This window comes from Bos grunniens, chromosome 27 (genome assembly GCF_055505025.1).
Source record: "Bos grunniens cultivar Pamir isolate PY7600 chromosome 27, Bosgru_T2T1.0, whole genome shotgun sequence".
Classification (NCBI taxonomy): domain Eukaryota; kingdom Metazoa; phylum Chordata; class Mammalia; order Artiodactyla; family Bovidae; genus Bos; species Bos grunniens.
The window spans coordinates 31,566,188-31,587,486 of record NC_141191.1 but is presented as its reverse complement, the minus strand read 5'-3'; the positions used below and the strand labels follow the sequence as shown (position 1 = coordinate 31,587,486).

Here is a 21,299-nt window from a genome sequence, read left to right as displayed (position 1 = left end):
TTCATATCCAGGATTCTAAAATATGTCCGTATGAGACACAAACTGCCAAAAGAATGGATGACACTGTTTTGTTCTTGCCTTAGTGTGCCTTTCAGAATGAAAGACAGGTTTTATTACAAAGAATGAAAAAGCGATCCAATCTTTAAACATGATTAAAAATAAGAGCTGCACTCAATACCTTCACAGGGGCCAATCGAGCCCTTATAACTTTATTTCCCAGCAATGTTTTCATAGGTTGACTACATCCTAGGGTTTACAGCAGAGATCTAAGCAAGAAAGCCTTTGAATTCAGAATAAGCACTCTCTCTGGTGTTCAGAGGTGAGGCTGCTCACAGAGGTTCAGTGACCCTGGAAACTAATTCCTCACTAGCAAACCTTTCTAGAGGAAACCTGTGATTAAATTGATGGAATGGCAATTGGTGGTTTGATTAAAGTGGGAGGGCGGGGGGCGAAGGGGGAGAACTCTACCTTTGGAAACAGAGAAAAATCCTCTAATGCTAATTGACCCAGGCTTTGCTCAAAAGCTGGGCACATTGGTACTTGATTTTCTGTGTGAAGAGACTCTCTCTTCGGTGACAGAGAGCTCATCACCTGCCTTTCCTTTCCATAGAGAGAGAGCAGAAAACATGGAAAGGGTTTTCTCTTCTGGCTTTCTTGAAATTATCAAATAAGACATCAATACAAAGAGAAATGTAACAACCGCTCCTCTCATTTGTATCTACATATGCCTATGTATTCTGCCAAAGTTTTCTGTTATCCTAGTTCAGAGCATCTCAGCAGTAGCTACACCTTTAAAATTCCATGACCCTTTCTGATTCACAAAAATGGTACAGATGAACTTGTTTCCAGGTCAGGAATACAGGCGCAGACGTAGAGAATGGATGTGTGGACACAGGCGAGGGAAAGGAGGGTGGGATGAATTGGGAAAATAGGATTGACATCCATACCCTACCATGTGTGAAATAGATAGCTAGTGAGAAGCTGCTGTATAGCACAGGAAACTCAGCTCGTTGCTCTGTGATGACCAGAGCATGGGGGTAGGGGTGGGTAGGAGGCAGGTCCCAGAGGGAGGGGATATATGTGTACATACAGATGACTCACTTCACTGTACAGCAGAAACGAACACAATATGGTAAAGCAATTATACTCCAATTAAAAAAAAAAAAAAACCTTGACAACCCTCAATAAAGAAATAAAATTCCACAACCCAGGCACCATACTCAGGCTCTACTTTAACTGCTCTGGGGTGACCTAAGGTATCAGTGTGTGTGTATTTGTATACACACACACACACACATATGCACACATGAATACACAAACAGGTGCTTGCATAGTATCCTCATTTAAAAAAAAAAAAACATGCAAATTTGATATCCAGTGTGCCTCATTCCAATCCTCCTTATCCATCTCTTCAGTAAAAATGAGACAACTCATATCTTGGTAAATAGTACCACCAGTAAGTTCTTTGAAGTCTGTTGTGTCTTTTTCAACCAAGTATCTCCCATAATGTCTTAGCCAGAAGCTCAAACAATCTTCAATAAATAGAAATGTATCATCATTTTTCCCAAGAAGGCCAATGACTCTCTAAGAATGGATTCATAGTAAACAAAAAATGCCTAACCCAGTTTGGATTTTTTAATGAACTCTTCCTCAAATGGGCCATATTATTTATATTTTCTCCATACAAACCATTGATCTTTGGGTTTACTACCTGAATTTTTTTTAAGTGGTTTTGGAGAACACAGAGGCCACCGGCAGATCTATTGCTGATGTGAATTATCTGCAGGCAGAAATCCATCGACCTCATCTTCACTCCATCAACTTCAAGGGAAGTCACTGACTTAGCAAGATGGTCTCCGTTATTCAGTGCAGAGAGCAGGTAGATGACTGACCCAACACAGATAATTCACACGAATTCACACGGGTCCTCAGTCTGGCTTGTGCTTGCGGGGCACAACGCTCTCCCTCTTATTCTATTAGGGACAATGGGATTAAGCCTTTTTTCCATAAAAAGAACTCCAAGTCCCTGAGCAGATACCATGCCCTAAGCTTTATTACAAAATAATGGCAGTGATCATCATTATCATAAGAGTGACCTTTGGTTTTCACGGTAGAATGAAGACACATGTGACCCCTCTTCCAAATGAGAACCACTCGCCCTCAAACAACAATCATAATAGACACAGGAGCCAAATGCTATTCAGTGAATGTATTCAATGAATGAGAGGATGGATATCTGTAACAAGGAAGCACAATGAATGAACAGCTGTTAGTAAAGGACAATAAATGAGTCACCAAGGCAGATAATTATCAAACATAAAAATTCAGAGATCAACAAGCAGGTTGACCTCACAGAATCCCACTAAGATTGAGAACACTGAAGGGGGCAGGCAAGGTTGGGTATTAAAGAGGTGGCTGTAGGGACTTCGCTGGCAATCCAGGGGTTAAGACTTTGCCTTCCAATGCAGAAGGTGTGGGCTCCATCCCTGCTTGGGGAACTAAGATCCCACATGCCTGGCAGTCAACAAACTAAAATACAAAAACCGAAACAATATTGTAACAAATTCAGCAAAGACTTTAAAAATGGTCCACATTAAAAAAAATAAATAAATAAACATCTTAAAAAAAATAAAAGTGAATCTAGAGAATTCCCAGCAGTCCAGCAGTTAGTGTCTGCACTTTCAATGAAAGGGACCAGGTTCGATTCTTGGTCGGGAAACTGTCTCACAAGCTGTGTGGCTGGCAAAAATATATATTGATTGAAAGTCCAGCATTTCAGCACCACTTGGAGCAGACAACCACTCCTGCATGATCTTCATGGGAGACCAGAGAGATGCCAGACTTGGAATCACTGGTAAAAGATGGTACAGATGAGAGGCTGATCTGAAGATGAAACGGCTATGTGAAAATCTGTACATTTGAATGGTGAGACCTTCAGCTTTCTTTCCCTAACAAGTTCCAGGAGAGCTTACATTCTCTCTCCTCCCACCCTGCCCCGCAGACAGGAGCTTAGACAATTCATCTAGAGAAACTGAATCACTAAGATTTTTTGTTGTTTGTTTTTTTATTTTAGAGTACATTATTTTACCCTGCTGTATCAGTGTCTTATGTAAAACAAAGTGAATCAGCTATGTGTATATATCTGTCCCCTCTTTTTTAGATTTCCTTCCCAGTTAAGTCACCACAGAGCACTGAGTTCCCTGTGCTAGACAGTAGGTTCTCATTAGTCATCATTAAGTTTTATCAGACCCAAGAAAATCTAACCCAATCTGAATCTAACCCAATCACTGGGAAAGACTATCAGGATGTCATTTTATACTGATGAACCCCAACAAGGCTGAGAAATTGAGGCCCGGGTGTCTCAGACAGTGAGGGTGCCGTATGAAACATTAAAAAAGTTAACTGAAGGTTTATATGAAGCAGCTGAACATCCCCAATTCGTATGAAACATTAAAAAAGTTAACTGAAGGTTTATATGAAGCAGCTGAACATCCCCGATTCCCCTCCACAGCTGTCGTTGGCAGAATGCTAAAAAGGTGCCCCAGATCTTCATCCCCTGAGATCCACTCCCTGTATCATCCCATCCTCTTGAGTTCAGAAAGGAATTGTGGGTATAATAGGATCTCACTCCCTTGATGGGGTCACTATATATGGCAAAGGTGATGGGCTAGCTATTCCTGTGGTTACATTACAATGTAAAATTGATGAACTGGAGAAATATATTTGTAACAGGATTAATCTCTCTAATAAAGGACAATTCTACAATGAAAATGAAAAGACAGCCAGTCTAATAGAATCATGGGGAAAAAATTGCGAATAATTTACCAAAAAGCAAACTTGGAACACATGGAAGGTTACGTAATACCTCTGATAAGTGAGGAAACATGGGGTAAAACAGCAGTGAATTATACTAGACTCTGTATCTGTAAGCCCGGAAGCATTCTGGAGATGGAATCTGTCACCAGTACTAATAGTGGGAAGATACCTCAGTGGCTGGGGTATCGATGTGGACAGAAGAAAAAGGACAGGGAACAGATGATTTGATTGTACTTATGCATTTATAGGAAATGTCTGTAGGTCAATTGTAAAGAATTTCAATCATGGTTTTAAACTACAATATCAATTTGTACTCTGATAAACCTCTTCTAGAGATACATTTGCAAGGGTACACAAAGATGCTCATTGTAGCATGTTTATAACAGAAGTGAAATAAAGCAAAATTCACTATGAAGGTAACAGATTCATAAATTATAGTATATTACCACTATAGAATACCACAGAATGAAGAATAAGGTAGAGAGACTTATTAAGGAGAATGACTATTTGAAATGTCCAGATTATAAAGCAATATTCACGACATGATGTCATTTTAGGTGTAAAAATATATTTATATTTTTTATATATGTAAATTTTCCATTTATGTATTTACCTACATATGTACATGGAGAAGGCAGTGGCACCCCACTCCAGTACTCTTGCCTGGAAAATCCCACGGACAGAGGAGCCTGGTGGGCTGCAGTCCATGGGGTCTCGAAGAGTCAGACACAACTGAGCGACTTCATTTTTACTTTTCACTTTCATGCATTGGAGAGGGAAATGGCAACCCACTCCAGTGTTCTTGCCTGGAGAATCCCAGAGACGGGGGAGCCTGGTGGGCTGCCGTCTCTGGGGTCGCACAGAGTCGGACACGACTGAAGCGACTTAGCATATATGAATGCCTATTTATATGTTTGAAAATAAATTATGAAACTCTCTTATGCTATGCTATGCTATGCTATGCTATGCTATGCTAAGTCACTTCAGTCGTGTCCAACTCTGTGTGACCCCATAGACAGCAGCCCACCAGGCTCCCCCGTCCCTGGGATTCTCCAGGCAAGAACACTGGAGTGGAAACTCTCTTAGGATACATGCTAAACCCTTAACAATAGTTACCTCTGGTGGGGAGTAAAATTTAGGGCTATAGATAAACACACACAAAATAAATATCAGTGTGTATGTCTGAGTTGAGTTTTTCAAAGGAGAATAGATTTATACAGTATATGACCTGCATAATAAAATAATAGTAGTAATTGCACCAAAAATTACATATTGAGTTTCTTTAAAAGCATAAGATGTTATGTTGTGTGTTTTAAGTCACTTCAGTCATGTCCAAGTCTTTGCAACCCTATAGACTGTAGTCCGCCAGGCTCCTCTGGCCATGAGATTCTCCAGGCATAAATACTGTAGTGGGTTGCCATTTGCCAGGGGATCTTCCTGACCCAGGGATTGAACCCACGATTCTTATGTCTCCTGCATTGACAGGTGGGTTCTTTACCACTAGCATCACCTGGGAAGTCTATGGGAAGACGTTATATTGGTGGTCCGCAGATTAATGCCCCCACCCTTGCTCGCAATCTGATGACTGGACTCTGTGACTATATTAGGTTACATGGCAAAGGGGAATCAGGTTGCCCATTATCTGATTCTAAATTAGGGAGATTTTTAGGGATTATCTGGATGAGCCCAATGTAATCAGAAGGGTCCTTAAAGTCGAAAGCAGGAGACAGAAAAATTAATGTCAGACCCATGCACTGTGAAAAGGACTCAGCTGGTTGTTTCTGAAGACAGTGGAAGGGGCCATGAGCCAGGACCTATGAATGTCCCCCAGAAGGTGGAAAAGGCAAGGAAGCAGATTCTCCAACAGGGGTCCTGGAAGACATGTAGCCCTCGTGACATCTTGATTTTATACAGCAGGACCCATTTTAGCCTTCTCAACTACAGAATTATAAGACAATTGATTTGTGGGGAATTCCCTGACAGTCCAGTGGTTAAGACTCTGCATTTTCAATGCAGAGGGAGCGGGTTCCATCCCTGGTTGGGGAACTAAGATCCCACAAGCTGCGTGGCATGGCAAAAAAATTTAATTAAAAAAAAAAGATAATCAATCTATGTTGCTTTAAGCCACTAAGTTTGTGGTAATTTGTTACAGTAATAGGGAAGTTATGCAATATGCATGACCTCATTTAAAATTTACAAGAGCCTCAGAATAGGTACAACTGCAGGCCGCAGTTTACACAGGAGGAAACCACAGCTCAGAAGACCTATTTAAGGTATCACAGCAGTTAAGAGTGGTGGATGGACTTGAATTAGTTCCATAGGATTCTAGAGTTGGTTCTTCTCTGCGTCTCTCCACTATTTCGTGTCCTCTCTTCTCTAATCTGTCCTTGTCTTTCTCTCTCCTCCATCACCTCTCACCCCAGTATCACGGCTGAGGGCATGGTCCCCAGTGAATACTTGGTCTGTCAGTAAGAATACAGGTTTGAGGGCAGACACATCTTCATTTGAATCCAATTACTAGCTGTGTGGGCGAAAACAAATGATTCAATTTAAGCCTGTTTCCTTATCTATAAAAGAGGAGAAATAATTTCTACCTTGTAGGCTGAGAGAAAGCATTCAGTGAAATAATGTATGAAAAATGTCCAACAAAGAACCTTGTATAGATTTTGTTTTTAATAAATATTATTTATTGTTGGTGAGGACCATTACTTTGTTATAATGACTCTGGGAAGCCAGTTTTTTTTGTTTGTTTGTTTGTTTGTTTTTCTTTTTTTTTCCTCCAGATGAGGTTTGGGCTTTTGTTTATACCTTTTTCATATCTGTCATCTCCTGACTCAGAGATGCTGGTTCATGCCTCTGGCACAGAATTACAACTACAAACTAGGGAACTATTAAGCACATACAAGTGGAGAGGAAGTGGCTTTTAGTGGTGTGGGCCCTGGTGATCCATATTATGAATCCAGTCAGTAGCAGAGATGGACTGTTAGCAATATATATTTACCTCATGGGATCACATCACAGAGGAACAAAGAAAAAACAAAACCCGCTGAAAACTTCCTACTATTTAAATTTGGTCACTGTGCTGTGGGAACCTAGAAAAGGGGGTATCTTTATCAGAATCCGGATTGTGATGACCTTCTGTTTTCTTTTTTTCAATATTTTTATTGAACTATAGTTGATTTACGGTGTTGTGCCAATCAATCTCTGCTGTCCAGCAAAGTGACTCAGTTATACACATATAGACATTCTTTTTTAATATTCTTTTCCTTTATGGTTTATCACAGCGTATTGAATGCAGGTCCCTGTGCTCTACAGTAGGACCTTGTTCTTTATCTGTTCTAAATATAATAGACTTTCTGTTTCTGATTATGGGGCCCTAAACTGAGTTGTGTCTATTTCATTTATCTTTCATTCAATTAACATATTCTATTGGTCTAGACCCTTCATAAGCTTCTTCGAAAATGCTCTTGAAAAATCCCCTTCAGTTCTTGACCATGAGAATTTTTCTTTTTCAAAAAAATTCAAAATGTTTCTTACCTTTTTCTTTTTGAAGAACTATTTTCAAAGATAATTTTGGGTGGTTCTCCGTAGAAGATCATCTGCACTTCCTTTCAAGGGTCCATCCGGTTCTGGGTGTCCAGCACCACATCTGATGCATAAAATGTACTTAATCTGGATTCACCGAATAAGGAAATTATCAAGTGAGGATGGGGCCACAGCTGTTGTTCATGAAAACGGATCCCTCCCGCTGTTCAAAGGGAAATAAGTCAGAGTGAGTATGCATTCCCAAGAGACCTCAACCTAAGTGGTCCAAAAGTCTTAGCTGGTCTCAGGCACTTGCATAGATGCCCCTCGTACCTTATAAAAGAAAACTAAGTGTGGGGAAAAAAAAAAAACCTTCTTGGGAATTGTGTTCTGTTCTTAAAAACTCAGAGGTACTAAACCGTTTGCCTTGCTAATGGCTTTTTCAAAGTGTGTTGACACCCGAGTGGGTTTGGGAGAACAGTTTTTCCATGTGGGAAACACCATTTATGACTTAGGTACTGTGATTCTGGGTTTTTCTATAAAAGTTTTGTACTTGTAGTGCCCTTTATTCAAATAATCGTTGTCCTGCTTCTTGTTTCAGAGTCTTTGAACCAACTGCAGAGGCCATGAAAGCAGCAGGATAACTGAGCCAAATGGAATATTTCTGGCAATAACAATTTATTGAGATCATCATTATTAACCATGACAGGGGCCTTTCTTAATCACATCAGTGACTGCTATCCCCTAATGATCCTGCTTCATTGTACTGTACTACTCTAGAGCACTTACTATATGTGACAAAGCTGAGAAGTCACAAATCTACAGTCATTGAGAAGACGTTTCTAACCTGTTTATTATTCAAGTTGTATTTACCCACATTTTAAAATCTGCTATACAAAAGGTATAAATGAACACAGAATCATACCTTTGAAGATTTCCAAAAAGTAATTTTATCCAGTCCACTGCCTTAGATGGTTAAGTATTCAAACCGTCAAAGACGTATAGTTGCAATCCCGTTTTTTATTGGAATATAATTACTTTACAATGTTGTGTTAATTCCTGCTATACAATAAAGTGACTCAGCCATATGCATGTGTGTGTATATATATATATATATGCCTCCTCCCTCTTGGACCTCCGTCCCACCCCCCAACCCTCTAAGTCATCTCAGAGCACTGAGCTGAGCTCCCTGTGTTATATGGCAACTTCCCACTAGCTATCTCTTTTACACATGGTGATGCATGTATGTTGATCTCAATCTCCCAATTCATCTCATCCTCCCCTTCTCCCACTGTGTCCACATGTCCTCTATGTCTGCATCTCTATTTCTGCCTTGGAAATAGGTTCATAGGTACCATTTTTCAAGATTCCACATATATGGGTTAATATATGATACATGTTTCTCACTTTCTGCCTTACTTCACTTTGTGTGACAAGTTCTAGATCCATCCACACCCCTATAGATGACCCTGTTTGGTTCTTTTTAGTGGCCACCAGGCTTGGCGTCTTCACCATACCTTAAATAGACTGTTTTGGTACTTCACTTTTTGGTCCTCGAGTTTTGATGTATGTGTGTATATATATATATATGGGGTTGCACAGAGTCGGACATGACTGAAGTGACTTAGTAGCAGCAGCAGTCCATATATATATATATATATTTCTTTACAGGGTTTGAAATAATATTTCATATCTACTTCATCCCACTGAAAACACAGAATAGAATTCACTTCTCAAGACTGAACACAGAACTTCCTCAACTGCCTTAACTCTTTCTCACAATTAATATAAACACTGACTTTAATCCCTTTGGACATTCTTTGGTCCCTAAACACAAATTTCATTATTGGTACTCTAGGGCAAAGGCACCAAATCAAATACTGAGAAAGGAGAAATATAAATGAGGAATTCTGCCCCCATCTAGAGTTTAGTTATATTGAGTCGTCAACTCTAAGCAAACTCCTTAAATTCAAAATCAGTTCATATGCCAAATCTTGAACAGGAAGGTGAGTTTGTAATTAACCTGAAGGTTATTAACTTTTTTTTTTTCTTTAAGTGAAAGTTCATTGACAGAATAATGTTTCACAAAGAAACCCAAAAGAGCCTGAGGTATTTAGGTAACCTCAGAAAACAGAGGAAAAAAACAGAGTGAAAAGTGAATATGAGGCTCAAGAGGGAGGGAATATATGTGTACATATGGCTGATTCACTTCATTATACAACAGAAACTAACACAATATTGTAAAGCAATTATCCTCCAATAATAAAATTAAAAGAAAAGAAAACAGAAAAGTGAATGGTCAAACTTCATGAAGAATTAAGACAGTCATTACTCTTCAGATGCAACAGCTGATGTCTGGTAGCTCCACTTGAGTATCTTGTTATTAAAATGCTCACTTATAAGAATAAGAATGACTTCTTATTCCAGAAGCTTCTCATACTTGTGACTCAGCCTCTGTTTCTCTTCTTCTCTCTTTATTCTAATTCTCTCTCACTTCCCCACTTCTATGACTACTTTCAACATTTTCCACTGCTTTTCTCTGATCCTTATAGTCAAAATTCCACCAAAAGGAATACCCAATTGAATCAGTAGTCACCTTTCAATCAGGAAGAACATACTAGTCAATATTCTCCTGTGGCAACATGGCACAGATCCAGCCTTTCAACGTGCCCCATACTCTTTATCCAACAGAATCACATGACCAACATGATGCCCTAGGTGTAAGAAACTGACCACGGCCACTTATCTCAAACAAGTTTGTGAGTGTGGCAAGCACTTCATGCCACCCAATGCCTGGTAAGGAAGAAAAAGCTTCTTACCAACTTAAATATAAACCTATTTAGAATAGTGACTAAAAATTATTCTTTATGTAGTCCTGTGTGATTTGCAATGGAGAATGCAACACATTAATAGGCTTGCAATACATTAGTAATATTAATATGTTCTATTGCATTTTGTATAGAGATATACCAGAGATAGTCATTTTATTTAATAGTGTCAAGGGTGACCTACAAAGATCACTGTGCTGAGTCCTGCATGAAGGTGATGCAGTACTCACACTTTCAAGATGTGGACATTTTCAGTGGTTTCCATCTGTTTGTATATTTACTTGTTCAATCAATTTTTATGGCAGCTCTAATAGATGTTGACTTATATAAAAGGTGAAACATACATAATCTTTGCCCTACACAATGTATAACATGATAATTGTAGCACATTTTATTATATTTTTGTGTCTAGCAATATAAGGAAATTTTATTCAAAATGCTACAGACCCTCAGAAAAGGAAACTGCATGATGGGTAAGAATATCAAGTGCCATAAGGAAGTTAAACCTTCAAAGATGAATAAGAATGATTTAGAGCTAATGGAAAGTTTACTGTACAAAGAGATGAAGAGGAACAGACTGCTAAATGCACACTTGTTAAAAAAGGATGATCTGAAGATGACTGAGCTTGTGACTTCCCTGGTGGTCCAGTGGTTAAGACTGTGTACTTCCGATGCAAGAGAAGCAAGTTCAATCCTTGGTCAGGGAACTAAGAGCCCACATGCTGTTCAATAAGGCCAAGGCAGGGAAAAAAGACTCTTGAGCTTTTCTGTGAGACCAGGTCAGGTTTGGGTGATGTCAGAGAAGACATGGCTGGACAAATGATATAAATCAGTAATCGCCACATAATGCTGTAAATGAAATGGTTATAGACAAATTCACTGATTGTATTTATCTCATATGTATCTTGATCATTGGCTTTGAATATGAATTTATTTTTCCAGATCAAGCTAACACTGTGTGTGGAAGTACTTGATAGTAACATTTTTGAAGGAAGTTAGATCCTATTGAAATTTCAGCTTTGCCATTTACTAGCTGGGTGATACTAACGAATTATGTAACCTTTCTAAGGCTGTTTCGTGTATGAAGAGAGGATAATAAGGCTACATAAGCCTATTTTAAAGATTAAAATGATAATACCCGTGAATGTGGGTTACGTGGTGAATAATGAGTGTGGCTACAATAACATGTCTAGGGTAGTTGTTTTCAAATACAATTCAGCCATGAAAGTTTCTTCAAATGTTACAAGTCTGGTATGTAAAATGGATTAACTCTGAGCTGCTCTGTTGGAAGCAGAGTTGAGGCACCAAGGCATGCACAGCCCTGCTCTCTCCCAGGCTCACTTCCACACCTAAAGGAACCTGCAGATCGCAACTCGCAAAGCACCTTCCTTCAAAATGAATTGAATAAACAGATGAATTGATCTTTATCCATAGTTCTCTTTTCTAAGATTTATTTCCCGTTATCAGAGCTTTTGAGCATTAGTATTCAAAGCATTCTTCTCTCTTATACGGGCACCATGTGTCATTTAAAATCCATGGTGCATTTCAGGCTTTCTTACTTTGCTAAGTTGTGTCTGACTCTTTGGGATTCCCATGGACTGTAGCACTCCAGGCTTCCCTGTCCTTCACTATCTCTCAGAGTTTGCTCAAATTCATGTTCATTGAGTCGGTAATATTATCTAACCATCTCATCCTCTGCCACTCCTTCACCTTTTGCCTTCAGTCTTTCCAGCATCAGTGTCTTTTCCAATGAGTCGGCTCTTCACATCAGGTGGCTAAACTACTGGAGCTTCAGCTTCAGCATCAGTCCTTCCAGTAAATATTCCGGGTTGATTTCCTTTAGGATTGACTGGTTTGAGCTCCTTGCAGTCTAGGGACTCTCAAGAGTCTTCTCCAGCACTACAATTCTCCAGTGCCACAATTTCCTACTTTATGTTCTTTAAATCAGTAACTGTGATAAAGTATCATTCAAAAAAATTTTAACTATGTATACATGCACAATACCTTCAAGTAAATCAGCAAGTCTTTCCCTCTGTGAGAACTTCCTTTCAGTGGAAAAGTTCCCATGACAATACGGCTTGGTAAGCCCATAGCACCTATAGGCAGATTAGAAAAAGATAGCATTTTCCTTGACAAACCCAGATCTGACCTATTCATGGCTGGGTGGGCTGAGCAAGCAGGTTCAGATCTCAACTGGCCCCTTGACTGCGGTCTCGTTTTAGAGAACTCCACACATGATGATGCTTGAAAGCCCTATTTACACTTGATTATTTTGGCTCCAAGTCTAATGTATCAAAAGATATTTTGGAAACAAAAATGAATTCAAATATATTCCAGGTCCTGGTTAAATTCTCACTTTTTAGAGAATTCCAAACATAGGCAATGTTTTAAAGGTACTTTGTGCCATTAATGATTATAATAGAGGCTTTCTTGTGTATCAGTTTCTCTTGAAATATCCTTGGTAGTATCATTTCAAATTCCAAACAATGCCTTAGTCCAGAGGCAAAGCAATGAGGTGCCATTGCCAGGCAGAGGGAGAGAAATACACTTCCTGGTGTTAACTCTGTTTTATGGGAATAAGCTTTACAATTGCTGAGCCTTGACTATTTGCCCGCATAACTTAAGGCAAGATGTCCTATTACTGTACATACAAACATATGAGAAAATAGTCAGAAAATAGTTAGTCTATGCATAACAAATGAATATGACACCTTTGAAGGTGGAAAGCTTTAAAATTCTATCTTCCAGAGGGGTGTGAGCCTGAAGTATTGAAATAGGAAAGTCAGCTTAGAGTATCTAAGACTGCTCGTTAGGCACAAACAATATCTGGGGTTTGAAAATGCAGGTTATGCCAAAGTTTGCCATCTGAATTCCAACTGCCTAGGTTTGTAAAAGAAAGATATTACTTCCCTCACACGAGTGTTAAAGGGCATAAATAAGATAACCTATATGACAGTGCCTACAGCTAAAGAAATATAGCTTCTTTTTAAATAATTTATTATTTAGAATAATTTAACCTAAATTTCATCTTGATTCACTTTGTAGCCTGGAGCACCTGATCTGGAACAATGCTGCTCAACACAATTTTCTGCAGTGATGGGAAATATTCCATATTTGTGATATCCAATATGGCAGGAGCTAGTGCCATGGGCTATTGAGCTTGTGAAATGTGGTCAGGATGACTGAGGAACTGAAGTTTTTAATTGCTTAATTTTAATTAATTGAAACTCACATTCCAGTAGACACGTGTGGTTAGTAGCTACTGAGGGGGATAGAGCAGCTTCAGAAAAGAATTTGACCCCAATAGGGTAGTCCTATTATAGCTGAGTATTTATTCTTAGCGATACATCCCTAAGGAAGACAATATTTGTTTTTGCAAACATTTTTAGGGACAGAGGTTCTTAAACTGGAGCCAGTGGGCAAAATTACATGATAATCATGTTAAGGTTGAGGTATGTTTTTCTGAGGAGAGGATTCCTATCTACCACTGTGTTTAGACAGGGGATGTCTCACAAAATAACAGTAAATAAAGAAAATAATAATATACCTAAGTTCCTTAGCCCTTCTCTAAGTTTAAAAGGCCCAAAGTTTGGTTCAGAAGACAGAGGTATCCTAGCTATTGTATTAGTTCATAGAGCTATAATTTTCCATTAACACTAAAAAATAAGCAGGGTTTTTGGTGAAAATATCTAAAATATGGAATTCATAAAAGTGTCCCATTGCTCTATTTAGATCAAAGCTAGCAAACACATATTAATATATTTAATTACACATTAATTACATATTTCTTTTCATTGATTTCCTCTAGAATATGAAATAGTACAGAATAGTATAGAAATGTACAAGGTAAAAAGTGCAGTTTTTCCCACTTCCTAACCTATTTCTACCCCCATCCCTAGGGATAACTATGTCAATAATTAGTTATATTTTCCTACAGCCTTTTAAAAAAATTATCCATACATTATCCATGTATGGATAAAAATTATCCATGCATGTGTGTGTATATGAGTCTGTGTTTGTGTGTATAAATATTGACTTCTATGGTATCAATACCTTTTGCAGTGGGTTGAATAATGACCCCAAAGATGTCCACATTTCTAATCACTTGATCATATGAATCTATGACCTTATGTGGAAAAAAGATCTGTGCCGGTGTGGTTAAGGGTCTTGAGGAGGGGATATTACCCTGGATTATCTAGGGGAGCCCATGTTATCACAAGGGTCCTTAGAAGAGCATAAGATCTTGAAGTACAAAATGTTATGACAAGCAAGAGGTTCTAGTGACTCGAGAAAGGGGACATAAACTCAAGAATGCAGGCAGCCTTCCAAAAGGAAAGAAGGCAAAGAAATTGATTAAGTCTTCCCCGATGAAGGAACACAGTTCTGCTGACACCTTGATTTTAGACTTCTGACCTTCGGTGCTGTAAGAGAATAAATTTATGTTGTTCTAGTCACTTACTCCTTGGAAGGAAAGTTATGACCAACCTAGATAGGATACTCAAAAGCAGAGACATTACTTTGTTAATAAAGGTCCGTCTAGTCAAGGCTATGGTTTTTCCAGTGGTCATGTATGGATGTGAGAGTTGGACTGTGAAGAAAGCTGAGCGCCGAAGAATTGATGCTTTTGAACTGTGGTGTTGGAGAAGACTCTTGAGAGTCCCTTGGACTGCAAGGAGATCCAACCAGTCCATTCTAAAGGAGATCAGTCCTGGGTATTCATTGGAAGAACTGATGCTAAAGCTGAAACTCCAGTACTTTGGCCACCTCATGCGAAGAGTTGACTCATTGGAAAAGACCCTGATGCTAGGAGGGATTGGGGGCAGGAGGAGAAGGGGACGACAGAGGATGAGATGGCTGGATAGCATCACCGACTCGATGGACGTGAGTCTGAGTGAACTCCCGGAGTTGGTGATGAACAGGGAGGCCTGGTGTGCTGCGATTCATGGGGTTGCAAAGAGTCAGACACAACTGAGCGACTGAACTGAAGTGAACTGAGTCACTAGATTTGTGGCAATTTGTTACAGCAAGTGATAGGAAATGAGTACACTGTGTTACAACTTACAGTTGTTTAACTTAGTATAACATATGCATCCCTCATATGTTAACATTATGAAGCATTACTCCATTCTTTGCAGTAATTGTCTAGAGTATTAGTTTGCCTCCCCTTTATACTGTGATGCATAAGCCTTCAAAAAGGGATGGTATATATGTATTGTTGTTATTGTTCAGTTGCTAAGTTGTGTCCTACTTTTTGTAACCCCATGGACTTCAGCATGCCAGGCTTCCCTGTCCTTCACTGTGTCCTGGAGTTTGCCCCAATTCATGTCCATTGAGTCAGTGATGCTATCTAACCATTTCATCCTCTGTCGCCCTTTTCTCCTTTTTGTCTTCAATCTTTCCCAACATCAGTGTCTTTTCCAATGAGTTGGCTCTTTGCATCAAGTAGCCAAAGTATAGACTGCAAGGAGATCAAACCAATCAATCCTAAAGGAAATCAGTCCTGAATATTCATTGGAAGGACTGATGCTGAAGCTGAAACTCCAATACTTTGGCCACCTGATGCAAAGAACTGACTCATTGGAAAAGACCCTGATGCTGGGAAAGATTGAAGGCAGGAGGAGAAGGGGACACCAGGGGATGAGACGGTTGGGTGGCATCACCAACTCGATGGCCGTGAGTTTGAGTAAGCTCTCGGAGTTGGTGATGGACAGGGAAGCCTGGCGTGCTGTAGTCCATGGGGTTGAAAGAGTCAGATATGACTGAGCAACTGAACTGAACTGAAATGAGCCAAAGTATCCCAGCTTCAGCTTACAGCTGATTCACATTGTACTGCGGAAACCAACATATCACCGTAAAGCAATTATCCTCCAATTAAAAGTAAGTTATAAAAATACACACCCTTGATCTTTGAGCATTTGTCCAGATGGTTTTGTGGAAAAGCTGATTTCTGAGAGGAACTGCCTGGTGAGAGGATGAAGGTATACAAGATAAATGTATTGTTCCTCAGAACACTTGTCCAGGCTCCCTACAGACTGTCTGGCTCACCAGAGATTGTATGTCCCTGCTTCACAAGAAAATAGTCATGTGACCTGGTCATGTGACCTGCTCTGGCCAATAAAACATAGGCAGAAGGGATCTGGGTCCTGGCACTGTAGAAACTGGCGTGTATTTGTTTTCTTTCCCACTGCTAACCCATGATGGATATGTAGGGAGACCAAAGAATTAGTAGTAAGTCTTGGTGGTTGTTAATGACTGCAGTTATGGGGTTCTTGAACACAAAAGCATAAATTAGCCTAAACTGCTTGATGATGTATGTGCATTTAAATCGCTCATAATTACTACCAGATTGCCTTCTCAAGAGCTGTTCATGTCCACCAACATTGTTTCAAGTGTCTTTTTTCCACACTCTTGCTCACAGTATATAGCAATCATTTCTAACTTTTGTATTTCTCTTGAGTAAAGAAAATGGTTCCTCACCGTTTTAACCTGCCTTTTTCTGATTTCATACAAGATTCCTTCATATGTTTATGATTCAACTGTATTTCCTCTATGAAATATTTCCATGTTTAATGTCTGTTTTTATCTATAGTCATTTGTCATTTTTACATAACTTTTCTTGAGCGCTTGTATATTGTATTACTGCTTGCTTCATTTGTCCACATTTTTAATGATTTATTTGGTTCTCTTTTTTGGCTGCACTGTGTAGCATGAGGAATTGTAGTTCACCAACCAGGGATTGAATCCATGGCCCCTGTGATGGAAACATGGAGTTTTAATCACTGGACCACCAGGGAGTCCCTCGTTTGACATTTTAAGATGGCTTTTACTACACAGAAGTAGTTATTACAAATATGTGTGTGTATCTATACTAGTTTCATTTGAATTAAAACATAACAGGGCAACACCAAGTTGATCTCTTAGTCACTACATAGGCTACTCAGAATGGCTCACTTTGAAATCCAGATGACAACTGCTGATTCAATAGCTGATATTTTGAGCCAAAGCATGCACCAGGAATGTTAGTGCAGACATATGGTAGATCAGAAAAATGGAAAAAAAAAATCCAAGGCCAAAAAACACCCAAAGGACAAAAATATTAAAGGATGAAGAAGGATCCAAGTAAGTACAAAAATTATAAATTTATATAATCATAATTAAGGTAAAAATAATAATAATTCAGCAACATATAGCAACACTCATGAAATGTTTATAAATCAAAAGTAAATACTGTAATACTGCAGGTTTTTTTCTATATATTTTCAACAATTTCTTTTAGCTGACTTCCTAGTATGTAGGGTTTTTGAATTAATGTGATCATAGTAACACTACTACATAAGGGAGTGAAAACTTGAAAGCAACTAAGATGGACATTGTTATAGCTATAATTAAACAATTATATTAAGTAAAATCTGACATATAAATTGACTGAAATATAATGAAGCTGTTAAAAATTAATTTATATAATTATGTGGCATCCTGAGCCAGTCTGAATGTCTTTTTTTTTTTTAATAAAACCTTTTCTGTCTTGTCCACTTTTGTTTTTTTCTATGTTTTTATGGAACTTTGTCCCTCTATTCTAACATTTATCAAGATACATCTTGTTTATTATTTTCATCTCTAGACATCAAGGTCTCCAGAACTAGATTTATGTCTTTTCTTTTTTGACATACAATTCATGTTTTCTAACTTAAAATGTATTTATCCATTGCTTCAAGAAAAATAGAAAACAAAATTGCTTGGAGACCACAAATACAATTATACAAAATTATATAAATATGTTGATATAGGTTAGAAGGGAACAAAGAAATGAAAATAACACACCACAATCATAGCCTTATACATGCTATTTCAAATGATTCTCTTATAAGAAAGTATTTTTAATGCCAAGTGGTATAAAGAAGATTTGCATGATGCATGTTTCTTCCACACAGATATAGCCATTGTTAATGTGGCTTATTCTTTTCAAACCTTTCTATGCCTTTTTGAAAACATTATTGAAATGATTGCACCTATAAAAATTGTTTAGTGTATTTGCCGAACGTTTTCACTTTAAAGTTACTTTTTAAGAGTTTATTATTAAACCCACATAAACAGTCTCACCTGAGTGATATGTAGCCCTCAGAGGAGGACAACGCAGCATGTCGAAGCTCTCAGAAGAGATGAAGGACCAAAAGCAAGGGTGTTGTCCATGGATATGTGATGGCACCTCTCAAAAGACCGAATTTGTTTTGGTTTCAAGCAAATTGTCCAGTCCCCACGACAGACACACACATGTAGGTAGAATGATAGGAAACAAATCTCTGGGTAAGAAGTCAGAAGGTTTAGAAAGAACTCCTGAAAGATAACTCTTGGAAAAAGAAGAGGTAGAACACCTAGAGGGTATACAGTGTTGTCTAAGCTAATCTGGGGCTTCCCTCGTGGCTCTGAGGGCCAAGCATCTGCCTGCAATGTGGGAAACCTGGGTTGTGGGAAGATGCCCTGGAGAAGGAAATAGTAACCCACTCCAGCACTCTTGCCTGGAAAATTCCATGGATGGAGGAGCCTGGTAGGCTATAATCTGACTTTATGAAGAAAGAAGATGAAGGTAAGAAATAAGATTGTATTTACATCTGTGATCTCAAGCGCAAAATACATATGGCAGAGGTGGGGCATTTCACTAAACTACAGAGTAAGATGATTCTAATTAACAGAGAAAAGGGCATCAGTGTATGTGCTGTGTGTTAAGTCGCTTCAGTCATGTCCAATTCTTTGCAAGCCCATGGACAATAGCCTCCTGCTTCCTCTGTCCATGGGAGCCTCCAGGCAAGAATACTGGAGTGGGTTGCTATTTCTCTCTCCAGGGCATCTTCCCAACCCAGGGATCGAACCACCTCTCTTACGTCTCCTGTGTTGGCTTTACCACTACTGCCACCTGGGAAGCCCATGTTCTATAGTCTTCCCATGAGAAAAAATAAAGGTCCTGATAAGGAGATAGACTCTTGCTCTAGAAAATTCTTCTGTGACCTAGTACTTCCGTACTTGGGAATAGTTTCCCCACTCCCATCTCTGCCCACAAAGACTTCAGTTCAATGTGGGTGCTCCTTCTGATAGTAAAAAAGTAAGTTCCTATCTAGATTAAGTCAATTATTTCTTCTTATATGGCTGCTTCAGGGACATAAAGACTAGAATGTTCTGTGTAGTCACAGAGCTACCTTAAGTGAGCTGAATATCCATAAAACAAAATGGCAATTCTCTTGTGTTCCTCAATAGATTTTCTGCAATAAGGACATTATCCTATACCTGCCCTGACCAATACAGTAGCCACTGACAATGTATGGCTACTGAGCACTTTAAATGAGGCTAGCGTGATGCAAGAACTAAATTTCTAATCCTATTTAAGTTTAATGCATTTAAAATTACATTTAAACAGCCACACAAGGCTAGCAGCTACCATATTGGACAGCTCAGCTGTCAGCCGTAACTTTGGGCTAATCACTTAAGCTGTAACTTTCTCTGATCTTTGTCAATGTAGATCCAGGTATCATTTCAGTTCAGTTCAGTCGCTCAGTCATGTCCAACTCTTTTCGACCCCATGGACTGCAGCATGCCAGGCCTCCCTGTCCATCAGCAACTCCCGGAGCTTACTCAAACTCATATCCATTGAGTTGGTGATGCCATCCAACCATCTCATCCTCTGTCCTTCCCTTCTCCCACCTTCAATCTTTCCCAGAATCAGGATCTTTTCAAATGAGTCAGTTCTTCATATCAGGTGACCAAAGTATTAGAGTTTCAGCTTCAGCATCAGTCCTTCCAATGAATATTCAGGACTGATCTCCTTTAGGATGCACTGGTTGGATCTCCTTGCAGTCCAAGGGACTCTCAAGAGTCTTCTCCAACACCACAGTTCAGAAGCATCAATTCTTCAGCACTCAGATTTGTTTATAGTCCAACTCTCACATCCATACATGACTACTGGAAAACTATAGCTTTGACTAGACAGACCTTTGTTAGCAAAGTAATGTCTCTGCTTTTTAAAGATCCAGGTATACGGGTCCAATCAAATCAGATTGCATGATAATGGCACTTGTCTGGTCTTACCACTGCTGAGGTTTGCACGTGTGAACCGTATACTGATTGTGCCTCATATAAACAGGCATCACGATGCCAAAATCCAGACATGCATCAACTCTGTGCATGGAGCTTTTACGTTTGAAAATAGAAAATCTCAGAATTATAGTACCTTTCCCCAGCTTCCTTTTCTTAGTTTGGTCATATATTCACCAATCCTATAGATGCTGACAAGTTATTTGGTCTTTGACTCCTATTGTTCAAGAGAGCTAATAAAGGAAAAAATACGTCTTCATATGTATGTATGTATGTATTCATATATATATATATATATGAATTTTATGTCTAAAAAGGGAAACTGAAGTCTTAAGTTTGAGCTTTCTACTGCAAACACATAGTTTGGTAACCTGGGAACAGACATTATAAGTACACCCATAAACCCCAAATCACCTTTTTTCTCATCTCTGAGCTCTGGTTGATCAGACCTGTTAAACAGTCTCTCACGATAAGCCACAGTGTTTGCTCTCTGCTTGTATTTCTTCCTTAACCATCAGAACAAATGGAATGAAAGATTTCGGGTGATGAGATCAGTGAGATGGAACTAAGATGTACCACTGAGCTACTAAGTAGAAGGGATGAACTCCAGGAAAACCCTTGAATGGATGAGAAATCAAGAAGGTCGAATTAAGCTTATTGAAAGATCTATCTGCAGAGTCATTACTCCCTCATTTCTTTGTGACTGGTTCTAACGGAAATTCAGCCCAGGGATGTTTTTCTCCCTTTGGCTTCTTGCTGTCTGCTTTTCAACAGGACTAACTACTCTCTGAGTGCAGTGGGGGCTTTTATGGATGAAGGTGAGGTTTTGAAAGGCTATTTTTTTTTTAATGTGGTTTTTCTAGAACCTGAACTGATTAAGGAAGTAAATGAGAGACAAACTGCTGCAGGGCTCTGAATAGGAAATGATCTGTGAGTAAATTGAACAAGCCAGGAGACAGTAAATAGGCAATTAACATTCATTTTGGCAAATCTGCACCTGTTGGAGCTGAAAATACAAAGGGAAACGTGAAGGAGAATGACAGAGCA

The 21,299-nt window shown here is 39.0% G+C and overlaps 1 long non-coding RNA gene across 1 annotated transcript; it reads left to right on the top strand.

Moving 5' to 3' along the window:
* Positions 1–2,654: 2,654 nt before the first annotated feature.
* On the top strand, positions 2,655–8,469 carry LOC147343737 (uncharacterized). Its single transcript, XR_015155961.1, has 3 exons — positions 2,655–2,925; positions 7,370–7,588; positions 7,943–8,469. It is a non-coding gene; the product is annotated as an uncharacterized LOC147343737 (long non-coding RNA).
* Positions 8,470–21,299: the final 12,830 nt, after the last annotated feature.